The sequence below is a fragment of the Procambarus clarkii genome, chromosome 21 (assembly GCF_040958095.1).
Source record: "Procambarus clarkii isolate CNS0578487 chromosome 21, FALCON_Pclarkii_2.0, whole genome shotgun sequence".
Classification (NCBI taxonomy): domain Eukaryota; kingdom Metazoa; phylum Arthropoda; class Malacostraca; order Decapoda; family Cambaridae; genus Procambarus; species Procambarus clarkii.
This window is the reverse complement of record NC_091170.1, coordinates 44500359-44520195: the sequence shown is the minus strand read 5'-3', so window position 1 is coordinate 44520195 and position 19837 is coordinate 44500359. Positions and strand designations below refer to the sequence as shown.

At 50.3% G+C, this 19837-nt stretch overlaps 1 protein-coding gene and 2 long non-coding RNA genes across 3 annotated transcripts in view; 2 read left to right on the top strand and 1 right to left on the bottom strand.

The window, feature by feature from the left end:
- Positions 1-19837, bottom strand: part of DIP2 (disco-interacting protein 2) — a 786376-nt gene that overhangs the window by 203317 nt on the left and 563222 nt on the right. The window lies entirely within an intron of this gene.
- LOC138366968 (uncharacterized) lies at positions 5334-6603 on the top strand. Its single transcript, XR_011229274.1, has 2 exons — positions 5334-5459; positions 5849-6603. It is a non-coding gene; the product is annotated as an uncharacterized lncRNA (long non-coding RNA).
- Positions 10725-11994, top strand: LOC138366967 (uncharacterized). The gene is made up of 2 exons (XR_011229273.1): positions 10725-10850; positions 11240-11994. It is a non-coding gene; the product is annotated as an uncharacterized lncRNA (long non-coding RNA).

Genomic DNA, 19837 nt, shown 5'->3' with positions numbered 1-19837 from the left:
TATGTTTTCGTTGTTGGTCCGATGCTGGGTTCCTAGCGCCGCTGCCCCCACACAACCCTACAAAAAAAAATCCCACCCAACACTCCCACAACCTTTCTTCCTCTCTCTCTCTCTCTCTCACACACACACACACACACACACACACACACACACACACACACACACACACACACACACACACACACACACACACACACACACAAAATTCTCAGGGGAATTGACAGGGTGGACAAAGACAAACTCTTCAGCACGGGTGGGACACGAACAAGGGGACACAGGTGGAAACTTAGTACCCAGATGAGCCACAGAGACGTTAGAAAGAATTTTTTCAGTGTCAGAGTAGTTAATAAATGGAATGCACTAGGAAGTGATGTGGTGGAGGCTGACTCCATACACAGTTTCAAATGTAGATATGATAGAGCCCAGTAGGCTCAGGAATCTGTACACCAGTTGATTGACAGTTGAGAGGCGGGACCAAAGAGCCAAAGCTCAACCCCCGCAAGCACAATTAGGTGAGTACAATTAGGTGAGTACACACACTGACACACACACACTGTGTGTGTGTGTGTGTCAGAGTGGTTGACAAATGGAATGCATTAGGAGGTGATGTGGAGGCTGACTCCATACACAGTTTCAAGTGTAGATATGATAGAGCCCAATAGGCTCAGGAATCTGTACACCTGTTGAGAGGCGGGACCAAAGAGCCAGAGCTCAACCCCCGCAAACACAACTAGGTGAGTACACACACACACACACACACACACACACACACACACACACACACACACACACACACACACACACACACACACACACACACACACACACTTTTTTCGGATCGATTTTTCGTAAATTCGGATCACAAGTCCAGCGTGCTGTCCGCTCTGTGTGTTCGTTCTCTCCCCACGCCCGCCTCCACAGGTGTGGGGAGAGAACTGCCACGCCCGCCTCCACAGGTGTGGGGAGAGAACTGCCACGCCCGCCTCCACAGGTGTGGGGAGAGAACTGCCACGCCCGCCTCCACAGGTGTGGGGAGAGAACTGCCACGCCCGCCTCCACAGGTGTGGGGAGAGAACTGCCACGCCCGCCTCCACAGGTGTGGGGAGAGAACTGCCACGCCCGCCTCCACAGGTGTGGGGAGAGAACTGCCACGCCCGGCGCCACAGGTGTGGGGAGAGAACTGCCACGCCCGGCGCCACAGGTGTGGGGAGAGAACTGGCGCGCCCGGCGCCACAGGTGTGGGGAGAGAACTGGCGCGCCCGGCGCCACAGGTGTGGGGAGAGAACTGCCACGCCCGGCGCCACAGGTGTGGGGAGAGAACTGCCACGCCCGGCGCCACAGGTGTGGGGAGAGAACTGCCACGCCCGGCGCCACAGGTGTAGGGAGAGAACTGCCACGCCCGGCGCCACAGATGTGGGGAGAGAACTGCCACGCCCGGCGCCACAGGTGTGGGGAGAGAACTGCCACGCCCGGCGCCACAGGTGTGGGGAGAGAACTGCCACGCCCGGCGCCACAGGGAGTATGGTACCCACGGCCCCCCACGCCCTCACACGGGGTGGGACCCACAGTCTCCCACGCCCTCACACGGGGTGGGACCCACAACCCCCCCCCCCCCTCACACCGACAATCTCACATGCAAATGACTGAGGAGCTGAAGCGTGGGATGACACTGACTACGCCCCGACACTAACATTAAACGTCTTCCACAAAATTATTAATTCCAGTAGAGTAGAGCGCTCTGGTGGAGCCGCTGGTGGCCGCCTGTGCCAAGTATTTCCACACTGGTCGACCGGAACTGCCAGGGTAAGAGCGGCTAACCTCCCGGTTAATAACAACAACGTATAGTATAATACTTTTGGGTTTACCTTCAGGCGGCTCTTGAAAGTTCTATTCCCTTGTATCTAAAAGGCTCCTGTATCCACTACACTATCCACTACAGCCCGGTTGGTCCGGCACCTTCTGTAGGAACTTGTCTAGTTGGTTCTGGAAGACGTCCAGTTTCGTCCCGGCAATATTTCTTAGATCTGTTGGGACGAGATTGAACGCCGGGGACCTGTGATGTTCATAGTGTTCTCTGGTTGTCCCTGTTATGTTCATAGTGTTCTCTGGTTGTCCCTGTTATGTTCATAGTGTTCTCTGGTTGTCCCTGTGATGTTCATACAGTGTTCTCTAGTTGTCCTTGTGATGTTCATACAGTGTTCTCTGGTTGTCCCTGTGGCACCTTTACTCTTCACTGCCTGTATTCTGCATTTCCTTCTGTATCTTTCGCTCCAGTGTCATTTTTACTGTGAAAATTTGAGACCCGGTCTTCCAGTATCGTCTATGTATATATTGTGATATGTTTCTCATCTCCTTGATAAAGAGTACATTTTGGGAGTGTTTTGAGTGAGGAGGAGGAGGAGGAGGGTTACATGAGAAGATGAGGATAAGGTTGGAGATAAGTGGGAGGAGGTTGAAGGGGGGGGGGGGGTCGGGGGTAGCAGGAGAGTGGGGAGGTAGGGGGGATAAGGAGCGTCACCATCGTCAGACTGCGGGTACAACCTTCCAGCCTACTAAGAGTGAGTCACCTGCTCCCGTGTGAAGTTAGAGAATACAACATTTTACAGGCGGGTTAAGTAACAAAGATGGGGGACGCAGAGCGACAGCCCGCCCCGCTAAACACACCATAATCAGAGAACAACAGGTGGGCGCCGGGGGTCAGAGGGTGTAATACCCCGCCGCCCGCAGTCTGCTGGCTAACGTAACCCGATTACCGCGCTGGCAGACACTCCCCACCTGTAACCATCACAACGTTTTCACAATCCACCTGCACGAGCCAGCACGCTGCACCTGTGGCTAGCATCACCACACTCTCTCTCTCTCTCTCTCTGTGTGTGTACTCACCTAGTTGTACTCACCTAGTTGTGTTTGCGGGGGTTAAGCTCTGGCTCTTTGGTCCCGCCTCTCAACCGTCAATCAACAGGTGTACAGATTCCTGAGCCTATTGGGCTCTATCATATCTACACTTGAAACTGTGTATGGAGTCAGCCTCCACCACATCACTGCCTAATGCATTCCATCCGTTAACTACTCTGACACTGAAAAAGTTCCTTCTAACGTCTCTGTGGCTCATGTGGGTACTCAGTTTCCACCTGTGTCCCCTTGTTCGCGTCCCACCAGTGTTGAATAGTTTATCCTTGTTTACCCGGTCGATTCCTCTGAGGATTTTGTAGGTTGTGATCATGTCTCCCCTCACTCTTCTGTCTTCCAGTGTCGTAAGGTGCATTTCCCGCAGCCTTTCCTCGTAACTCATGCCTCTTAGTTCTGGGACTAGTCTAGTGGCATACCTTTGGACTTTTTCCAGCTTCGTCTTGTGCTTGACAAGGTACGGGCTCCATGCTGGGGCCGCATACTCCAGGATTGGTCTTACATATGTGGTGTACAAGTGTGTGTGTGTGTGTGTGTGTGTGTGTGTGTGTGTGTGTGTGTGTGTGTGTGTGTGTGTGTGTGTGTGTGTTCCTATTAGTGAGGAAGGGGTGTGTCTGGCCTGGGATGGGGAGCATCCTTTCAAGGCTGGTCAGGGTGACGGTCAGGGTGACAACCATCCTCACCAGGAGGACCATCCTCAGGAGTAAAAGGGAAGGTCCTCCAGTGGATAAGGGAGTACTTAAGCAACAGGAAACAGCGAGTAACTGTGAGCGGAGAGACATCAGAGTGGCGAGATGTCACCAGCGGGGTCCCATAGGGCTCTGTACTTGGACCCATCCTGTTTCTAAAATATATGTAAACAATCTTCCAGAGGGTATAGACTCGTGTTTAAATGTTTCTCTCAATGTTTGCTGATGATGCAAAAATTATGAGAAGAATCAAGACAGATGAAGATAAACAGACTACAGGACGACCTGGACAAACTGGAGGAATGGTCTAGAAAATGGCTGCTAAGGTTCATCTCAGGAAAGTCTAAAGTAATGAAATTAGGCGAAGGGAGCAGAAGGCTGAACACAAGGTACCATCTGGGAGGTGAAATTCTGCAAGAGTCAAATAGAGAGAAAGATCTGGGGGTTGATATCACACCGAACCTGTCCCCAGAGGCCCACATCAAAAGGATATCATCAGCGGCATATGCTAGGTTGGCCAACATAAGAACTGCCTTTAGAATCTTGTGTAAGGCATCGTTCAGGACCCTGTATACCACTTATGTCAAACCAATCCTGGAATATGCAGTTCCAGCCTGGAGTCCATACCTAGTTAAACACAAGACAAAGTTAGAGAAGATTCAGACGTATGCCACCAGACTTGTCCCGGAACTGAGAGGTATGAGCCACAAGGAAAGGCTAAAGGAACTGAACCTCACGTCCCTGGAAAAAGAGACGAGTAAGGAGGAGACATGATAACCACCTACAAAATTCTAAGGGGAATTGACAGGGTGGACAAAGACAAAATCTTCAGCACGGGTGGAACACGAACAAGGGGACACAGGTGGAAATTTAGTACCCAGAAGAGCCACAGAGACGTTATAAAGAATTTTTCAGTGTCAGTAGTTAACAAATGGAATGCATTAAGTAGTGATGTGGTGGAGGCTGACTCCATACACAGTTTCAAACGTAGATATGATAGAGTTCCTGACAGGTTCAGGAACCTGTACATCAGTTGATTGACAGTTGAGAGGCGGGACCAAAGAGCCAAAGCTCAACCCCGCAAGCACAACTAGGTATGTAAGTACAACTAGGCAAGTATCAGGAAACTGACTCCTGAAAACAAGCTTCCATACACGAGGAATATTATATATAATATTATATATATATATATATATAATTTGTTTCTTTCAATAACATAATACATTTTATTGGAGACCTCTCTACAGGTCATTTCAATAAGGTTAGTCAGTGAGCAGGAGGGATGCTGGGTGTTGAGAGTAAGGAGCCATCACACGCAGCCATGGTGTGGTCAGCCTCTCTGGTCATGGTGTTCCGGGCTGGCCTGTGTTATGATCTCAGCCTGCAGGAGAAACGAGTCTCCCTTCTTGAGAGTTATTCAGCAAGCCTGACCTAACTAGAAGGTCTAGCAAATATTGAGGTGATAACCCATATGAAAAAATGGCTGGTTGGATATGTAAAACAATTTAAGATTATGGGCAGTAAGTAAGGAAATAGATAAATGACTGGCTAGGAGATGTGGACATTTTGCTGGAGGCGTGAGGCTCGCTTCCGGAGGACCTTGACCTCACTTGAGTGCCAGACATCGCAGGGGGAAGCCGCGCTCCGTTGAGCTCCCGTCAGAAGGGAACCCCTAGTGATATATCTCTAAGAGAAGAGAAGTGTGTAGACGTGCCAGCTGTGGAACCGAGCTGGGAACGTTGTGGTCTCAAGTCCTGGTCGACGAGCAGATATTAAATCGCCCAGAAGCATTATTGTGGGCTGTGTGGAGCGCCCTGACCAGACGCCGTCAGAGGGAAAGCGCCCTCGATCAGTTAATCTGTGGTAAGCACAATGTACGCCAGTTCATAGTGATCGCTTGTAGTTGGTCGTGTGCCCAGCGACAGTAGCAATGTTTATTTATAGGTTAGACATGTTTTAATAAGGCAGAAGGCCTGAGATAGGAGAGTGAAGAGGGAGGAGCACGGAGCGACGTCCGTCCACTCTGAGCTCTGACGGACGACTGAGGGAGCCCGGCTCCGGATGGAGGAAGACCCTCCCAGCGAGTGAGGACCGCCACCAGGCGAGGTGGAGTATGGACCCGCCCAAAACGGGGGAGTCCACTCTCACTGTATGTAGAGAACAGATAGAGGTTTGAGGCAAACATATTGTGTGAATATTTTTTGTTTATGTGTTAAAGGGGAACATTTTATTGGAGTGTCGATGGGTTGCAGGTTTGTCTTTTGGGGAAGAAGTTGCTGAGAACTTCGAAGCCAGCAGATGAAGTAGCTGATGAGACTCCAAGGTAGTGGAGCAGAGGACCTCGAGCTGTGAGGAGAAGCAGCAGTGAAGAGGAGTGTCACGTGCTTCTGTAGAGGTGGTGAAGCACCATAGTTACTCGAGGAAACTTCATGGTGTAGCAGCCAAGAGAGCTGTGGAGGAGCCTAGCAGAAGGGTGAAGCACCGTAGTTGCTCAAGGAAACTTCATGATAGCAGCCTGGAGGAGCTGCAGAGGATCCTGGTAGTGAAGCCCGGAAGAACCTAAAGAAATAGGGTAGTGAACTTCCAGAGGTGGAAGGGGAAGTTCTGGTGGATTACTAGTAGGGAGTTGATAGTGTTTGGTTGTCATTAGCGTGCAAGACGCAGTGAGAGGTGAGTGACTGTTGGCATCCTTATGTCAAGGAGTTTTTTATATTGAAGTATCAATGAACATTTATACTGGTATATGTTATTGCATTCAAATGCTGGTTTTCTATATATATATGTTATCTTGCTGATGGTGCAACAGTGTGTAGGCTTGACCAACTTGAGGAGGTTAATAGTATCAGGTGGTGAACCAGGAGATAGGATACCACTTGATAAGCTGATAATAGAGTTCTGATGGTATTGGAGTGCAACCTGATTGTGATATTATAGAGTATAGGATTCATTATTATTATATGTGTGTATGTATCGTGTATGTGCTTTGTTCAGTAAATGTGTCACAATTTGCTGGTGTTTGCCCTTGTCCTAGTGAGGCTTCCCAGGAGGTAGTAAAGAAGGAGAGAGAAAGAGAGAAAGAACCAAGAACCACTGCTGTGGACAGGGTAGAAGGTAATATTAATAAGTCAAAGGGGGATCGAGGAGATCATATCACCTAAGGAGAGCGTGGGGAGTCACAGCGGCTCGAGTGGGTGTGTGCACGTGACAACGAGGCTAAGTGTTGGAGCCGCATCCCCTAAACGTGTGACGTTGAGCCCCTCTCCAAGAGCCAGAAGCGCCAAGGGTGATCTCCTAGTATAAGCACTCTGCCGAGTTGTGGGTTGGGTTGTCCATAGAGAAGGATCGACGACGACAACACCAACCAACCCACAGTCTATAATAAATTGGGGGCCTGTGTCCGGGAGAGTGAACTGACACACCCACACCCTGTCCAAAAGTGGATTTGTACACCCTTGCTGAAATAGATAAACTGTGTGAACGCAGGTGTATATTCTCTCTCTTGGGAAGACTCACAGGACAAAGATGGATAAGGTGCAAGCGTTTGTGGAGTCGGGCAAGCCTGAGGACTTGGAAGGTTGCACGAGGGATCAATTGAAACAAATAGCAGAAAAATGTGGCATTAGGTTGAAAGCATCTAAAGTAGCTGGGATGAAGGATGAGATCCTGAGGCAGTTGAGAGCCAGAAGTGAAGCAGCAGAACAAGGAGCCCAGGAAGGAGCTGAAAGTAGAAAGGAGGATGATGGGCAGGATGAAGTGAGATCCCAGGGATCGAGTAGGAGCAGCAAGAGTAGCCGCAGTAGCAGGAGTAGCCGGAATAGGAGCTTGGAGAGATTCCAGTTAGAGCTCCAGATGCAGCGTGAGGACAAGGAGAGACAGTTCCAGCTGGAAAAGATGAAATTAGAACTCCAGATGAAAAATGAAGCCGAGAAGGAAAAAGAGAAAACCAGACTGGAAGTAGAAAAAGAGAAAACCAAACTGGAAGTAGAAAAAGAGAAAACCAGAGTAAGGGAACTGGAGTTGGAACAAGAGAAAGAAAAAGAGAAAGCAAGACTAGAGGTCGAAAAAGAAAAAGAGAGAACAAAACAAATGCAGATAGAAGCGAACAGAACCTTGGCTGAGCAAAGGATTGAACATGGGTTGCCAGAGAGCACCACCCAGGTATCACACCCACCAGATGTTAGGGTTAGGGAGAAGGACATTCCCTTGTTTGTTCCCGAAGAGGCAGAGAGCTTTTTCGAGCACTTTGAAAAAGTAGCCAGCATCAAGGAGTGGCCACAGGAGGAATGGGCCCAGCTGGTCCAGTTAAGATTGACCGGTGCAGCCAGGGAGGCATACACCCAATTGTCACTGGAAGAGTGCCAGGATTATGCCACGGTAAAGAGCAGCATTTTGCGCTCGTTTCAGTTAACCCCAGAAGCTTATAGGAAGCGCTTCAGAGAGATGGTGAAAGTTGGAGCGTGTACGTTTGCTGAGACAGCAAGAGATCTGGAAAGACGATTCCAGAAGTGGATTGAGGCTGCTGGAGTTGGATCTTACGCTGACCTGAAGCAACTGATGGTCATGGAGAAGTTCTTGGAGATGATGCATCCCGAAACAAAGTTCAAGATCCAAGAAGCAGGGATATTGGAGGTGAAAGATGCCGCAGATAGGGCGGATATGATTACTGAAGCATATAAGAGCTTAAGGGAGAACAGAGTGAGAAGCGAGGCGAGACGCAGCAATGGCAGATCCAATGGAGTCTGGGGAGGAAGAAATTATGAGAGACCCAGAGGAGTCTGGGGTGAGAAAAATTTTGATAAATGGGCAGATAAAAGTAAGTACCCTAAAACTCAGAAGAGTAGGTCGCGTACTTCGTCTGAAAGTGAGGATGGAGGAGCTAAACGAGAAACTAATCGTTATCCTGGAAATCAAGGGTCCAGTAAAGCTCCACAGAGTGCGAGTAGTACGTCTGGCCCGAGGAACTCCAATACGAGTGGGCAGAGTCAGAGCTACTCTGGTACATATAGAAGAGACTTTTCCCAGATGAGATGTTACAATTGTAACGGATTGGGTCACGTGATGCGAGATTGTCGGCAGGGCAAGAGAGTTGTGACCCTGGCCATGTGTGACCCCCGAAGTAAATATACTAATGTGTTCCGAGACAAACCACAGAAGGTGAACTTAGTGAACGAGAGGTATAGGCCATTCATGAGTAAAGGTTGGATCAGTATAAGAGGCCAACCTGAGGTAGAAGTTGGTATCTTAAGAGATACCGGAGCTAATCAGAGCTTGATTACGAGAAGCCTGATTGGGAATGATCGACGGTTAGCTGGCAGGAGTAAGATGAGGGTATATGGGTTGTTGTCTGGAAGTGACATGCCCGTTTGTACTGTCCAGCTAAGGTCGGAATATGTGTCGGCAGAGGTGGTGTTGGGAGTGTGCCCCGACATACCTATTCCAGGAGTCCAAGTGATCTTGGGGAATGACTTGTGCGGGACAAAGGTGTTGCCAAGAGTCATAGCGGAGACTGTGCCAGAGGAGTGCCCAGAAGGCCACTGCACGGGTGGGACACCTGAGAGTGTGAACCTGACTGACATCCGAGGAAATGAGTCAGGAGACCGCCAAGCCATTGAGTACCCTGTCTCGGTAGTGACGAAGGCAGAAGTGGCCGACGAGGAAGACACTGGAGAAGGTGAGACAGTGTCGATTCAGCCAGTGGAAGATATTGATGTAGATATAGCATGGCTGTTTGATGAAGGTCCAGCCCAGGCAAATGGAGTCTCGGTGAGGTCGAAAGTGAGGATGACCCAGCCGAAGAAGAATCATGTGAAGAGAGCAGACCTGAGTAGAGCCCAGACTGATGAAATTAAGGGTCGGAAGGTGAATGCAACTGTGCTGAGTAGGAATGAGGAAAGAGGTGGACAGACTGAGGACGGAAGTAGAGCGTCAAGTGGTCCACGAGCACAGAGGCATAGGGATAGTGGAGTTAAGTTGTTTGAGATGTCAAGAGTTGACATGTTTCACAGAAAACGTGGAGGAGAGATAGTGAAGAAGAGTGATAGCCGAGAAAATGAGAGGAGAAGAGACAGTATGTGTGGAGAGATGCTTACGAGCACTTTGGGAGAGGCAAAGCGACATGTATGGTCGAGTGCTGTTGGATGTAATATAGTGCCCGAAGAAACTTTTAGGGAACGAAGAAGAGTCGAAGGAGAAGAAATGGAGTGGTATAGAAGTGAAAAGTGTGGGAAGAGGATGATGATACAAGCAGGGATGAATAGAAGAAAGCCGAGGACTCGATGGAAGTCAAACAGGACGATGTCTTGGATAAATGAGGAGACGAAAGGGAGGATCGTCGGTGAAGACGAGGGAGTGAAGTATGATGACAGGAGACGAAAGTATAATGGCAGTAGATGGAAGTATGAAGACGACAGAGGAGGTACAGACAGTAGATGTCTGACTCTGGACGAGAAGAGAAGAAGACGAGGAAACGGAGGGTGGAGACAGTAAGTAGAGTGGACCAATGGATTGCAGGCGTCCAAGGTGGACAGCCTAGCCAAGAGGTGTCAGAGAGGTCAAATCGTTTATGAGAAGATCATGTTTCTGGCGAGTTGTGAGCCAGATGTTGCAAAGAGCAACGAACTAATTGCAGACTCTTAAGGGAGTACGTAAGCAGATCAACCGTTCGAACCAATCGGTTGAAGAACGAGACAGTGTGGTGGCGGATGTATTATCCCGAGCTTTGCCACTGGAATAACTCTCAAAAATAAGGGGAGGGGAGTGTTATGATCTCAGCCTGCAGGAGAAACGAGTCTCCCTTCTTGAGAGTTATTCAGCAAGCCTGACCTAACTAGAAGGTCTAGCAAATATTGAGGTGATAACCCATATGAAAAAATGGCTGGTTGGATATGTAAAACAATTTAAGATTATGGGCAGTAAGTAAGGAAATAGATAAATGACTGGCTAGGAGATGTGGACATTTTGCTGGAGGCGTGAGGCTCGCTTCCGGAGGACCTTGACCTCACTTGAGTGCCAGACATCGCAGGGGGAAGCCGCGCTCCGTTGAGCTCCCGTCAGAAGGGAACCCCTAGTGATATATCTCTAAGAGAAGAGAAGTGTGTAGACGTGCCAGCTGTGGAACCGAGCTGGGAACGTTGTGGTCTCAAGTCCTGGTCGACGAGCAGATATTAAATCGCCCAGAAGCATTATTGTGGGCTGTGTGGAGCGCCCTGACCAGACGCCGTCAGAGGGAAAGCGCCCTCGATCAGTTAATCTGTGGTAAGCACAATGTACGCCAGTTCATAGTGATCGCTTGTAGTTGGTCGTGTGCCCAGCGACAGTAGCAATGTTTATTTATAGGTTAGACATGTTTTAATAAGGCAGAAGGCCTGAGATAGGAGAGTGAAGAGGGAGGAGCACGGAGCGACGTCCGTCCACTCTGAGCTCTGACGGACGACTGAGGGAGCCCGGCTCCGGATGGAGGAAGACCCTCCCAGCGAGTGAGGACCGCCACCAGGCGAGGTGGAGTATGGACCCGCCCAAAACGGGGGAGTCCACTCTCACTGTATGTAGAGAACAGATAGAGGTTTGAGGCAAACATATTGTGTGAATATTTTTTGTTTATGTGTTAAAGGGGAACATTTTATTGGAGTGTCGATGGGTTGCAGGTTTGTCTTTTGGGGAAGAAGTTGCTGAGAACTTCGAAGCCAGCAGATGAAGTAGCTGATGAGACTCCAAGGTAGTGGAGCAGAGGACCTCGAGCTGTGAGGAGAAGCAGCAGTGAAGAGGAGTGTCACGTGCTTCTGTAGAGGTGGTGAAGCACCATAGTTACTCGAGGAAACTTCATGGTGTAGCAGCCAAGAGAGCTGTGGAGGAGCCTAGCAGAAGGGTGAAGCACCGTAGTTGCTCAAGGAAACTTCATGATAGCAGCCTGGAGGAGCTGCAGAGGATCCTGGTAGTGAAGCCCGGAAGAACCTAAAGAAATAGGGTAGTGAACTTCCAGAGGTGGAAGGGGAAGTTCTGGTGGATTACTAGTAGGGAGTTGATAGTGTTTGGTTGTCATTAGCGTGCAAGACGCAGTGAGAGGTGAGTGACTGTTGGCATCCTTATGTCAAGGAGTTTTTTATATTGAAGTATCAATGAACATTTATACTGGTATATGTTATTGCATTCAAATGCTGGTTTTCTATATATATATGTTATCTTGCTGATGGTGCAACAGTGTGTAGGCTTGACCAACTTGAGGAGGTTAATAGTATCAGGTGGTGAACCAGGAGATAGGATACCACTTGATAAGCTGATAATAGAGTTCTGATGGTATTGGAGTGCAACCTGATTGTGATATTATAGAGTATAGGATTCATTATTATTATATGTGTGTATGTATCGTGTATGTGCTTTGTTCAGTAAATGTGTCACAATTTGCTGGTGTTTGCCCTTGTCCTAGTGAGGCTTCCCAGGAGGTAGTAAAGAAGGAGAGAGAAAGAGAGAAAGAACCAAGAACCACTGCTGTGGACAGGGTAGAAGGTAATATTAATAAGTCAAAGGGGGATCGAGGAGATCATATCACCTAAGGAGAGCGTGGGGAGTCACAGCGGCTCGAGTGGGTGTGTGCACGTGACAACGAGGCTAAGTGTTGGAGCCGCATCCCCTAAACGTGTGACGTTGAGCCCCTCTCCAAGAGCCAGAAGCGCCAAGGGTGATCTCCTAGTATAAGCACTCTGCCGAGTTGTGGGTTGGGTTGTCCATAGAGAAGGATCGACGACGACAACACCAACCAACCCACAGTCTATAATACCTGGTCCACACCTGAGGTATCACTCGCCCCGTTATTCACGACTCCCGTCCGCTCTACACTCACCGCCTTCCCGCTACAACAGTCACTTCTCTTTCCAGAATCTAAGCTACCACTCAGCCGCCGCTCCCCGGAAACACCTAATTTCTACTTTCGAAACAGCCGCGATGCTTATCGCGAGTGAAGTCGATTAGCGGACACAGCCGGCCAATATCTTATCCTTGGCCGGGCGGATGGGAAAACGGGTATGCGGGTATCTACGTGTGTGGATAGGGATGTGCAGGTGTGCATGTGTGGGGATGTGGATGGGGATGTGTAGGTATGCATGTGGGTGGATGGGGATGTTACGGGCATCCACGTGAGTATGTGGTTGAAGATGACCGCGGTCTGGTGGTGGCAGGTGGGTGGGTAGGTGGGCCTGGGCAAGCCGGATCCTTGGCAGCGGTCCAGGTTCACCTGTCACGCCTGCACCTATGTGGGAACCTCACGCAAAATTGTGTACCACGTCACTAAGGATGGCGTAGCTCGCCACATTTTCAGAGAGAACAATCGCCGCTTCCATTCCTCTAGCTAAAACTTGCATGGTGATGGAATTGATATTTCTTAGGCAACTGCTTGTATCCTGTTTACACACTACACTTGAGTACTGTTTACACACTGCACTTGAGTACTGTTTACACACTATATAAAGAAGGCAGTGGGAACGAGATTAGGAAAATTATGAGCCTAGTAACGACACCAATCATCACATTAGGCTACACAGGAACGCCACATTAGGCAACACAGGAACGCCACATTAGGCTACACAGGAACACCACATTAGGCTACACAGGAACACCACATTAGGCTACACAGGAACACCACATTAGGCTACACAGGAACACCACATTAGGCTACACAGGAACGCCACATTAGGCTACACAGGAACACCACATTAGGCTACACAGGAACACCACATTAGGCTACACAGGAACACCACATTAGGCTACACAGGAACACCACATTAGGCTACACAGGAACACCACATTAGGCTACACAGGAACGCCACATTAGGCTACACAGGAACACCACATTAGGCTACACAGGAACACCACATTAGGCTACACAGGAACACCACATTAGGCTACACAGGAACACCACATTAGGCTACACAGGAACACCACATTAGGCTACACAGGAACACCACATTAGGCTACACAGGAACACCACATTAGGCTACACAGGAACACCACATTAGGCTACACAGGAACGCCACATTAGGCTTCACAGGAACACTACATTAGGCTACACAGGAACACTACATTAGGCTACACAGGAACACCACATTAGGCTACACAGGAACACCACATTAGGCTACACAGGAACGCCACATTAGGCTACACAGGAACACCACATTAGGCTACACAGGAACGCCACATTAGGCTACACAGGAACACCACATTAGGCTACACAGGAACACCACATTAGGCTACACAGGAACACCACATTAGGCTACACAGGAACGCCACATTAGGCTACACAGGAACGCCACATTAGGCTACACAGGAACACCACATTAGGCTACACAGGAACACCACATTAGGCTACACAGGAACGCCACATTAGGCTACACAGGAACACCACATTAGGCTACACAGGAACACCACATTAGGCTACACAGGAACACCACATTAGGCAACACAGGAACACCACATTAGGCTACACAGGAACGCCACATTAGGCTACACAGGAACACCGGTCCCCACCAACCTCCACATTTGGGCTCAACTCACCGCCCCGGACCTCACATTAGCCACAGGGCGCTTGGTATACCTCCAGATGAGGCGGGTGTCTGTTTGAGCGACTCAAACACACTTCTCCTGTGGTCTCGCTTCTCCCACACTCCTGACACATGTATCATTATGTGTGCATCCAGCTATTGACGACTCCAGTCCGCACAGAACACAAGCGGTGCTCGTCAACTTGTCCCTCTGGTCTAAATGGAACGCGCGCATGAGTGCTCTCCATTCTCTTCAACAAATATTGTGTACCACCAACTTAAAACAATTTCCTTTCAAAAATCTATATTTTTCAATTCTCGTTGATGTTGGTGATCTTTATCCAAGTGATGGCGGGAGTCTTGGTGCGTGACCTATTAGCTGCTGCCTGGGGACAACACTGAGGCAAGATGAGTGAACACCTACAACACCTGAGTCCTCACAGTCACCAATAAAGACTGCATCTTGCTATGGGGAAAACATCGAAGAGATATACAAGTCGTGTGATAATTTATCTTGCAAGGTAACAACGAGGTCATGGAACACTTATGAAGGAGGCCTGGTCGAGGACCGGGCCGCGGGGACACTAAAAAGCCCCGAAATCATCTCAAGATAACCTCAAGATAGGCTACTGTTTGCCCAGAAGGCGTTTAGTCATTTATTATGCACCCCATACCCACATCCCGTGGGCGGTGGGGGTAAGGATTACAGAGGCGAATGTGGTTACAATTCCCGAATGGGTTGGGGAATTCAGCCACATAGTTCATTTAGCTAAGCTAGTAACTATTTTTTAAGCTAGTTATACTTCCTTTTTATTTGACACAAATACATGTACAATTATTAATAGTATTAATAGTGATTCAAGAAGTGGCTTACATCAGTCTATACAGGCAGTTTACATCTATGGTGAGTTACACAGTTACTAGTCTTGCTCCGCACCCACTCAACTGGGCGGCAGCTTTACAGTCATATGCTCCACACCCACACAACTGGGCGGGAGCTTTACAGTCATGTGCTCCACACCCACACAACTGGGCGGCAGCTTTACAGTCATGTGCTCCACACCCACACAACTGGGCGGCAGCTTTACAGTCATGTGCTCCACACCCACCCAACTGGGCGGCAGCTTTACAGTCATGTGCTCCACACCCACCCAACTGGGCGGCAGCTTTACAGTCATGTGCTCCACACCCACACAACTGGGCGGCAGCTTTACAGTCATGTGCTCCACACCCACCCAACTGGGCGGCAGCTTTACAGTCATGTGCTCCACACCCACCCAACTGGGCGACAGCTTTACAGTCATGTGCTCCACACCCACACAACTGGGCGGGAGCTTTACAGTCATGTGCTCCACACCCACACAACTGGGCGGCAGCTTTACAGTCATGTGCTCCACACCCACCCAACTGGGCGGCAGCTTTACAGTCATATGCTCCACACCCACACAACTGGGCGGGAGCTTTACAGTCATGTGCTCCACACCCACACAACTGGGCGGCAGCTTTACAGTCATGTGCTCCACACCCACACAACTGGGTGGCAGCTTTACAGTCATGTGCTCCACACCCACACAACTGGGCGGCAGCTTTACAGTCATGTGCTCCACACCCACCCAACTGGGCGGCAGCTTTACAGTCATGTGCTCCACACCCACCCAACTGGGCGGCAGCATTACAGTCATGTGCTCCACACCCACCCAACTGGGCGGCAGCTTTACAGTCATGTGCAGGCTGCACCTACAGTAAGCACATTTTGGATACTTCGCTAAGATTCTTGGCAGTACATCATTATGAACGAAGTACTTACACATTTATTGAACACTATTGATGGTGTTATCTCTGAATTCCGCGATTTTTTCGCATTCAATTATGTAATGACGCAAAGCATGAGAATACAATAGTTCCCTTGACAGTTTACATTCAGTCAAGTCGACATGAGTAGATACAAACTCCCAGAAGTATTCGTAGTCGAGCCTAAGCCTAGCAGTGAAGAGCCTAGCATCTAGAAGTCTGCTAACCTTATTGGATGACCCATACACGTGCGGTTCTTCCTGCATAACAGAATGATGATAGATCGAGTAACTGGTGTGAATTTCTTTTTCCCTCATGTCTATTTGATTTTGCTGCTGTTCCCAGAATATTGCTACCCCTAAGGCCTCGAAAAGATAATCCAAGACGGTAATCAATTCCCTCTTCACGAGCAAATATTTTGGCTAGCCCATCAGTTCTACCATGCATCCGGAGACCAATACGGGAAGGAATCCACAGGAGACAAACTCTGACTCCATCATTGATTATTTCACCATATCTATGTCTAGCTTCAGACAGAAGCACGTAACAGTTATCCCTTGGGGAGCCGAGTGCAGTCAAGGATGACAAGGAGTCACTTACAATTAACGTATCGACTTTGTACTCATATACTCGTTCGAGTGCAAGGATTATGGCAACCAATTCTGTTTGAAGAGTGGAGGCCCAGTTATTACTACGCGCTCCACACTCATGGGAGACGGAGCCATCTCTCGCTGTCACAACAGCTGCACTTCCAGCTGCACCATGGGACTGGTGCAAGGCGCCATCAGTGGAAATAATTTGGGGAAGGGAGCGCTCTCTGACCAGAGCATCAATCTGGCTTAAGGCATTGTACTTTTGCTTCTTGTCGAAGCGTTGAGTTGTTCTTTAATCAGCTTCTTGGGTTATCTTGAGATGATTTCGGGGCTTAGCGACCCCGCGGCCCGGTCCTCGACCAGGCCTCCTTTTTGTTACAAACCCCCAGAAAGCAGCCCGGGGCAGTTGTCTAACGCCCAGGCACCTATTTACTGATAGGTGAAAAGGAGCATCAGGGTGAAAGGAACTCTACCCATTTGTTTCTGCCTCCGCCGGGGATCGAACTCGGAACCTTAGGACTAAGAATCCCGAGCGCTGTCCACTCAGCCATCAGGCCCCAAGGGGAGACAGTAATCTGGAAAGGGGTGATCCCCCCCCCCCCCCCTTGAGCAGGAAAGTGTCCTTGCTGTCCCTCTTGGTGATGAAGTCACCCCCCCCCCTCCCATCCCCCCAGGTCGTTGAAGTACACTATTCCCCCCCCCCCCAGGAAGAGACGGCAGACACGCCGCCAGTAAGCACAATACTTCATGCCCAACAAACACGAGAATAAAACAACGAGTAAGGCGGTGCATAATAAACGAACAAAACCTAAATCAAGCCAATTATACGTTCCAGTAACTATGGTTTTGATCAACGGCTTCACAAAGTCGGAAATTGTACATGTACGAAGTTCAGTTGCATTACAGTTTTGTAGGCTGTTGTCCGGGGTAAACTTGCGGTTAGAAACACCCAGCACCATAATGTTTCCCCCAACCCTTCCCTCAATATTTCCGTAAACAAAACATTGAGATAAAACGTAGACGTTCACTGGTGAAAACACGACAGTGACACTGGACACTGCTGGCATGCCAGTATCACCGCTGTCACTGTACACTCCACGGTCACTCAGAGCTCTGTACAACCCTTGTTTGGTCATTAGAAGCGGATAACAGCGTGGCTTGCGCTAGTCTGGTGTCTGCCTCACACCAGACTCGCCGTCTTGTATCCATTTACAAGACGACGGAATATTTTATTTTCCCCCAATGAGCGAGTGGGTGGTTGGGTGAGTGGTTCACTCACCCTGTGAGTGGTTCACCCACCCCTGTGAGTGAACCACCCACCCTGTGAGTGGTTCACCCACCCCTGTGAGTGAACCACCCACCCTGTGAGTGAACCACCCACCCTGTGAGTGGACCACCCACCCTGTGAGTGAACCACCCACCCTGTGAGTGGACCACCCACCCTGTGAGTGGACCACCCACCCTGTGAGTGGACCACCCACCCTGTGAGTGAACCACCCACCCCTGTGAGTGAACCACCCACCCCTGTGAGTGAACCACCCACCCTGTGAGTGGTTCACCCACCCCTGTGAGTGAACCACCCACCCTGTGAGTGAACCACCCACCCTGTGAGTGAACCACCCACCCTGTGAGTGGTTCACCCACCCCTGTGAGTGAACCACCCACCCTGTGAGTGAACCACCCACCCTGTGAGTGGACCACCCACCCTGTGAGTGAACCACCCACCCTGTGAGTGAACCACCCACCCTGTGAGTGAACCACCCACCCTGTGAGTGGACCACCCACCCTGTGAGTGGACCACCCACCCTGTGAGTGAACCACCCACCCCTGTGAGTGAACCACCCACCCCTGTGAGTGAACCACCCACCCCTGTGAGTGAACCACCCACCCTGTGAGTGGTTCACCCACCCCTGTGAGTGAACCACCCACCCTGTGAGTGAACCACCCACCCTGTGAGTGAACCACCCACCCTGTGAGTGAACCACCCACCCTGTGAGTGGACCACCCACCCTGTGAGTGGACCACCCACCCTGTGAGTGGACCACCCACCCTGTGAGTGAACCACCCACCCCTGTGAGTGAACCACCCACCCCTGTGAGTGAACCACCCACCCTGTGAGTGGTTCACCCACCCCTGTGAGTGAACCACCCACCCTGTGAGTGAACCACCCACCCTGTGAGTGAACCACCCACCCTGTGAGTGGTTCACCCACCCCTGTGAGTGAACCACCCACCCTGTGAGTGAACCACCCACCCTGTGAGTGGACCACCCACCCTGTGAGTGAACCACCCACCCTGTGAGTGAACCACCCACCCTGTGAGTGAACCACCCACCCTGTGAGTGGACCACCCACCCTGTGAGTGGACCACCCACCCTGTGAGTGAACCACCCACCCTGTGAGTGAACCACCCACCCCTGTGAGTGAACCACCCACCCCTGTGAGTGAACCACCCACCCTGTGAGTGGTTCACCCACCCCTGTGAGTGAACCACCCACCCTGTGAGTGAACCACCCACCCTGTGAGTGGTTCACCCACCCCTGTGAGTGAACCACCCACCCTGTGAGTGAACCACCCACCCTATGAGTGAACCACCCACCCTGTGATGGGGTGGACCACCCACCCTGTGAGTGAACCACCCACCCTGTGAGTGAACCACCCACCCTGTGAGTGAACCACCCACCCTGTGAGTGGACCACCCACCCTGTGAGTGGACCACCCACCCTGTGAGTGGACCACCCACCCTGTGAGTGAACCACCCACCCCTGTGAGTGAACCACCCACCCCTGTGAGTGAACCACCCACCCCTGTGAGTGGACCACCCACCCTGTGAGTGGACCACCCACCCTGTGAGTGAACCACCCACCCCTGTGAGTGAACCACCCACCCCTGTGAGTGAACCACCCACCCTGTGAGTGAACCACCCACCCCTGTGAGTGGACCACCCACCCCTGTGAGTGGACCACCCACCCTGTGAGTGGACCACCCACCCTATGAGTGAACCACTCACCCTGTGAGTGAACCACCCACCCTGTGAGAGAACCACTCACAGCAGCCTCAAGCTTACAGCCTCAAGGACAGTATTGATAGTATCTTAGTTTGATGTGGTTGCCAGGATCACTGTCTGGCGGTCAATGTCCCTCTGACCTGACCTCCTGGTTGACGGTCTGATCAACCAGGCGCATCCCCGAGCAACCATACTACCACAGGCAAAAAATGTAGTTGATCCAACACTAAGTCTCTCCCTAGCCTTAGCTGGTAAAATATGTAGGAATGATTTCATTCACCAAATCTAATATTTACCCAATTGCAGCAAACCTAAATAAATGT